The sequence below is a fragment of the Narcine bancroftii genome, chromosome 3, assembly GCF_036971445.1.
Source record: "Narcine bancroftii isolate sNarBan1 chromosome 3, sNarBan1.hap1, whole genome shotgun sequence".
In the NCBI taxonomy this organism is placed as follows: domain Eukaryota; kingdom Metazoa; phylum Chordata; class Chondrichthyes; order Torpediniformes; family Narcinidae; genus Narcine; species Narcine bancroftii.
This window is the reverse complement of record NC_091471.1, coordinates 132,857,834-132,864,887: the sequence shown is the minus strand read 5'-3', so window position 1 is coordinate 132,864,887 and position 7,054 is coordinate 132,857,834. Positions and strand designations below refer to the sequence as shown.

General features: G+C 38.2%; 1 long non-coding RNA gene across 1 annotated transcript; it reads right to left on the bottom strand.

Moving 5' to 3' along the window:
- Positions 1-358: 358 nt before the first annotated feature.
- On the bottom strand, positions 359-4,460 carry LOC138757572 (uncharacterized). The gene is made up of 3 exons (XR_011353705.1): positions 4,300-4,460; positions 2,000-2,132; positions 359-1,845 (listed from the first exon to the last, which is right to left on the bottom strand). It is a non-coding gene; the product is annotated as an uncharacterized lncRNA (long non-coding RNA).
- Between the last annotated feature and the right edge of the window lie 2,594 nt (positions 4,461-7,054).

Sequence of the window (7,054 nt, the reverse complement as noted above, 5' to 3'; positions counted from 1 at the left end):
ATCATATATAGACAGGGTAACAAATGAAGAAGTTCTACAAAAAAACAAAAAGAAAACAAACATCATTTAAAAGAATCAGAAAATAGCAATTAAAATTCTTTGGACATATCATGTGAAGAGATACATTTGAACATTTAGTTACAACAGGAAAGCTGGAAGGAAGAAGAAGTGAATACCTGTCAACATTTTTCCATACCTTGATGAAGGGCTCAAGCCTGAAATGTCAGTTATGCATGGGATTCACTGGCACTGTAACAGCATTGCACTAATCGCTACGCTAACCTGCCATCCATGTATTTCTCTCTTCTACACACTTTTTGCCTCTTCCTATACCACCAAAATGATGACAAGGATACAATTATTGGATTCAAATCCAGTTTATTAAAACATTTTGTTTATCAAGTTTCATACAGATAATATAGCAACGTTTATCTGCAGACTAATTTCTTGCCGTGCGAGATTGCTTATAGCTCAAAATATGAAGACATACCCTTAATCTGAAGGCTCATCACTCCTCACACCAGCTCACCAATGTCATGACATGAGGAAGGAATTGCACTTTCCCATGCTTTCATCTGGCCAGCCATTGATATTTACAAAATTGATTGAAAGCTGCTATAAATGAAAATGAGTTTCTTTCTTTTCTTCATTTAAGGGCAGAATACAAAATCCAAAGGATATACCCATTAAAAATCACTAGCTCGGTTTCTAGCTGAAGTATTTTTTTCCATTTCTTGGCAACATATTACAAGTTCAATATCCAATTCTCACAGAGCAAATTTATGAAAATGAATCCATCTTTGTGGAACTTCTGCTTTAAATTTTTTAAATTTAAATTTAAGTTTAGACATACAGTACGGTCACAGGCTATTTCAGCCCATGAGTCCGATCCATCCAATTTACACCACATAACGTGGACCTCCAGTAAGTTTTGAACAGTGAGAGGAAACCAGAGCCCCTGGAGAAAACCCATGCAGACACAGGGAGAATGTGCAAACTCCTTACAGTCAGCATGGATTTGAACCCCGGTCCAGTCCCGATCACGGGTGCTGTAAAGGCATTGCGTTAACCGCTCGGCCAACTGCGCTGCCCCTGAAAAAGTGGAGAATTTTGGACAGTTTTATCCAGGACAAATGAGTTAAGGAGAGATTTGAAATACGTATCCAATATCAGGAACCATAACATGGAGAAAGTAAGATGGAACTGTTTCCAGAGACACAAGACCCAGTAACCAGCGGACACAGAATTCTACACCAGAAACAAGTCAAGGAAACAAGCTATTATCTGTAATGGTAGTTCTGAAAATGTAGAGGAAGCCGTTTACTGGTAACTTGCAATTGAGAGTGGTACTTTTAAAGCAGAGAATCCTGGATGTCTATTGATAACGGCTGAAATGGTAGTGAATTTGATGGGGCAGGGAGGGGTTAGGTGGGAGATAAAGAGCTGCAGGGGGGAGTAATTGAATAGCTTTTTTACATAACTCACAGAGACATAGAGACTGAAGCATCTGCTCTGATTCTCATTCTATGGTATGATGATGGAGGCATTTATTCAACAGAGAAGGGAGTGGAGATTCAGTTTTAACATATTAATTTTATAAAGTCACATACTTTGATGGATTATTTATGTAGAATAATCAATCTTACTTCCAGAAATAAAATCACTTTCAACTAAAGAAAAGATTTGCAACTATAAAGCTCAGGATATCATGACAGCAATGAACCTCTTCAAAATGTATCTGGTGTTGTAGATTTTTTAAGTAGAGAGTCAATAATTTTCTTCACCCAAGGTGCTTGCCCGTGTAAACAGATCTTTTTCTTTGGATGGCTTTTTCTTAGGATAGCTCTGAAAGAAATAACAAGAGATTTATTTTGTAAGAATTCCTTTTTAGCTTTGGCAGATGATCTGGAGATACATCATTTATTCAATTTCTCCAGCTTATCTGCACTTCCAGATTGAAATATAAACAAGAAAATGTAAATACATGAACAATTCTTACATGACTTCTGTATGGGGACATTTAGTGCCACTGGAGAAGATTTCAAATTCAGAAAAGCTCTTCATTGGTAACACATTATTTACATAATGTGAGCACTGACAACGTGTTTCATCACCATTATCTACAGAAACATCTGTAAAAGAACGACATTGGGTAAAAATTTGTTCTTTAATAGAGATTTACTGTATTCATTGTTCTAAGTGTGGCCCTCATGATAGGCTTCTGCACTGTTACAGCAAGCTAATTTGTAATCTTGAGAAATCCTAACTCATGCACCAACTGGGCACGTTGTAGCCCATAGACTCATCGCTGAATTCTCTAACTTTAGATAACTCATTCTTTCTTTGTCATGGTATGAGAATTGGCCAATTTTGACTGACATACTTTTAGCCCCCTTTTTTGTATAAAATAGTCTGGACTATGCATTTATAGACAGGATTATTTCCATCTTAACTGCCCCTTAACTGTAATGTTATTTCAGCCTGTCAGAGAAAATTCCATTGTTCTAATCATTTCTGTCCTCAACTTGCCTGCTAGCTAGATTCATTTGTTTTTCTTTTACTCTTGTCTAATGAAGGCTCTGGACACAAAAAGAAAAAACCTGTCCTCTTTCCACAGATGCTGCCTGGCTTGTTGAATTTTCTTGCATTTTATGTTTTCAGTACATTACATGACGAAACCTGAGGGCATTTGGCATTGTCCTGCATTCCTCAACTACAGCTGCACCCTCAAATGATCCTGTCAGGATGCATCACTGCATGTTATCAGAGCTGCTTCACCCAAGACTGCAATAAAATAAAGAGAATTGTGAACTCACCTTGGACCATCACACAAACTCCCATCTGCTGCATTGACACCTCCCAATGCCTTGGAAAAGCAGTCAAAGTAGTGAAGTGCTCATTTCATCACAGCCACGCCTTCTTTTCCCTCCTCCCAAAAGGTATTAAAATGTGAAATCACGCATCATGAGGTTCAAGGAGAGTTTCTATCCCACTATTAACAGACTACTGAAAAAGACTCACACTAGAAAGATAATGTTGCCCTTGTTCCTTTCAAATTGCTCTGTTTTGTTCTGCTGTATTTATGTAAGGATAGACTTGCAAAACAAATCTTTTTCACAGTTCTGTGATACAGGTGACAATAAATGTAACCTTGAATTAAGTCATTCTCCATTTTCCATTCTCAGCCTGGCCAGATCAGAAAAAACTTAGTCACACCCTATAGAGCTTTCATAATTGTTGACACTTCTATTAAAATTCTCAAGTATTCTTGTTTGAAAAAGAACAAGCCAGCTTCTCCACTTTAACTCTCTTGCCGTATTGCATCCTGCCAGTAACCATTCAAGAAATCCCTTCTGCGCCCTCTGGGACAGATGATCACAGAACCTGATCCCAATTATCTCCAGTTCTGACCATAAAAGCAAACGATCTTGGAGCAGATAGAGTGTTGATTTTAGGTGCACCTTATAGTGAGGCTTTTTGGATTACACGTTGAGGACTGCTTGGACATGCCCTGCTTGTGCATAACTTTCTGTTATAAAGGATAAACAAGTTTAAATGTGTCTGCTGTTTCCCGAGATGATTAAGTTAAATTAGGAGACATTATTTAATGGGGTGAATGAGTGGAATGGGTTAAACATCTCCTTCAGCATATGGTACCATTTAGACTGTGGCAATCCTCACTTTTACATTAAGGTATAAGGATGGTACTTTAACATACACAGCATTTCATCTGTTCATAGTGAACAGAAAATGCTGGAGAAAATCTGCAACCTTGCTTTCTATTCTATCACTGATATTTACTTGGTTCTCTTGACCTACCTACACCCCTCACCACCCACTTCAACATTAAACATATTTACTTTGTAACTTTTCCACATCTTTAGAAGGTTTACTGCTGTAAATGTTAATGCTATTCCTCTCTCTGCTGACGTGTTGACTATCTCGTGTGATTTCTGTTCCTATTGCAGACCATCAGCATCACCTCTTTTTATCCACGACTGTTTAAACCACTCGCTAATAAATCCCAAATTCAAGTAAAATCACAATGGCGGAGAAACTCAGCAGGTCAAACAGTGTACTTTATATAGTAAAGATAAAGATACAGAACCAATGTTTCAGGCTTCAGCCCTTCATCAAGGTAAGGTTTGATCTGCTGAATTTCTCCAACATTGTGTTTTTACTTCAACCACACTGTCTGCAGACTTTTGTGTTTTACTTCCCAAGTTCAAGTGTTCCACAACAATGAAGCTGGCACTCAATTCTGACTGTAAATTACAAGATGCAATGTTTTTTCCTTACCCATAGAAAAAGCTGCATAATTTCCCAGGAGTAGGAGGAGTGTGACAGTAACACAACTGTTCATGTTCAGGCTCCAATCTTCCCTCTTCTGCCTTTTTGATTCAGTTTGGGTTTTTTTTCCTTTTGTGCCCTCAATTTGCTTATCACTGGTATTTATAAGGCTGAATAACTTGGTTGTGCAAAATAATGAGTTTCCAACCACAGAAACCATCATTGAGGCAGTAGAAAATATCGATGAGAAAAAATATAGTCAGTTAGAAATATGTAAAAAGAAATCTGTTGAAATTTGGAGATTTTATCAAAGTTCAAAGAAAAAGAGCAGAACAAGATAATGTAGTTTGGAGACCACAAGATTGGTACAGGAACATGCCTCTTCCTCATCCATTGTCAACTGCCTCCTTACCCTGCAACAAGATTTTCTGCTTCTAGAATTTCCCACAAATGAAAATATCCTTCCAACACCTGACTGCCAAGCTCACGAGGAATTTTATATGTTTCAATCTGATCTCCTCTCAGTTTTTAAGTTCCAGTTAGTGCAGACCCACCTCATTCAACTTTTGCTCACAAGGCAAGTTAGAGTTGCAATAAGTTGATTGTTGTTCAACCTCATTCTTATCAAATTTTCAAACTAACCTGTGTTCATTACTATTTAAAAACATTTCAGAGATAAGTTATCTCATTAAACCATTCTGCAAAAAAACTGACAACATCTCAAATGCAGAACAGAAATACAGCAAATAAAGATTGCTTCAGGACTGTGGTGGCCACAGGATGGGTCTTGGAGCACGATCGACTGTGATGAGTGGCTGTAGATTAGAAAGCAGCTTGATCTGGCAGAAGAACCCAGCTTAGAAATTCATGTTCTTCACATTCATAAGCGGGTAAGGTTGGAGCTATTGACCCTGAACACTTTTCCCTTGCTGAGTGGGAAATTCAAATCATTGGGCAGTGGAAGATCAACCAGTGCTACTGTTGCAAAGACTGACAATGTCAGGATGGGCTCAGGAGAAATGGCCGCATCAAAGAATGGATATTTGTCTCAGATTGAGAGGAAACATCAGGGGAATGTGATCTTCCAGATATTTAATAATAGCAAATAGCTGTGCCAGTTTTATAGGCTGGGGAGAGGAAATTGGGGCCTGGAATTCATAAGGCATAAACTAAATTTGTACATACAAGTGGCCTGACCTGTGTATTTTCCAGGACCATGCACCACAGTAGTATACAACAAGGATATTCAGTCCAGAACTTTGGAGATTACTAGTACTTTTCTACCTCTTCCTTCTCATTGAAAACCTGCGTATCATTAACTTTGTACATAAATGTACAGTTAGGATATCATTGTATTTGAATGACAACATTTTGGAATTTTGGACAAGAAATTATTTAACAAAATTAAATTCTTGAACGGTATTACATATAAATTTTGAGAAGAGGTACAATTGACATCTAAGTCTTGTTAGTTATTGCTTTTTACATATTATGCATAATTGGTTTCCTCTGTTTATAGGGTTAACCAGTTCAAGACCATAAAGATAAACTTTGGCTCATCTGAGCTGAGAGTGAAGAGAAATTTTCTTTGTTAAGTGACGACTATGTTCTCTCTTGAATAATATGATCCTACCCTATAAGCTGTTGTATACGACGACTCTGTATAGGACGACCCCAGAATTTCTACCTGACCTATACCCTTTGTATAAGATGACCCCCCTAATCTGGTACTTACCGCTGACCAATGGATGGTGTTAAAAGCAAATCACAACATTTTAATAACAAATTATCATTTAAAAGTTGAAATTTTATTTGGTTATTTTAAAATAAACCGCTGTCGGCTCCTGTAACAGGCCATTTAAAGCCTGTGTACAGAGCCGACAGCTGTCCAAATGGGCAGATGAACCCCACAGAGGAGCACTGAGACTTTGCAAATAACCAACAGGGCAGGTGTGAGATTGTGTCAGTACAGGTGGGAAGATAACAGCAGTGTTGAGTCTTTGCTGTCAAGGTTTGGATTATGTACCCAGCATTTAGGACAATCCCGATTTAAAGGTGAATTTTTTTAAATTTTGAGGATCACTCTGTACAGCGTCATATATGGTAACTCAGATCAAACTTTTGGCTTTCTCTTGGCACTTTTTTTGGTTGACCCTATTCCTGGGTAACTACTGGCACCAATTGATCTATTGATCATGTTATGTAAGATGTGATCAATATGTGTAAATAACGTCGATTCTAACAATATTACAGTTAGATAGAGTTAGATGCTGGGCAAGGTACCCACATGAGCAGATGCCATTAGCCTGCACATAACTCATAACTCCCTGATGCTTTCCTATCTATGTACCTACCTAAATGCCTTTTAAATGTTGTTTTACATCTGCCTTTACCACTTCGTTTGGGAGGTCTTTCCATGTATACACTTCCCTGGGTGTGAAAAATTTTCCCCTCAGTCCTTCTTAAATCTTTACCCCTCAGCTAAATCTATGTGATCCATGATCAATTACACATGTGATGCATGAAGTTGCTGAAACTGAAGCCTGTTATTTGCAAGAGATGGACAGCATCCCTGTGTTGGTTTCTCACACTGACCCGGACTCGAACTGGGGGCTGGCTTGTGGCATGACAGCCTTTATGGGAAAGAAAGGGGAGGAGCCACAAGCCGGCCAGTGAGAGCAGGGTTAACCAGGAAAGGTCATAATTTACATATAACGAATATGTACAATAGAGATTTCACCACATTCACCCTCTCTTTTAAAAG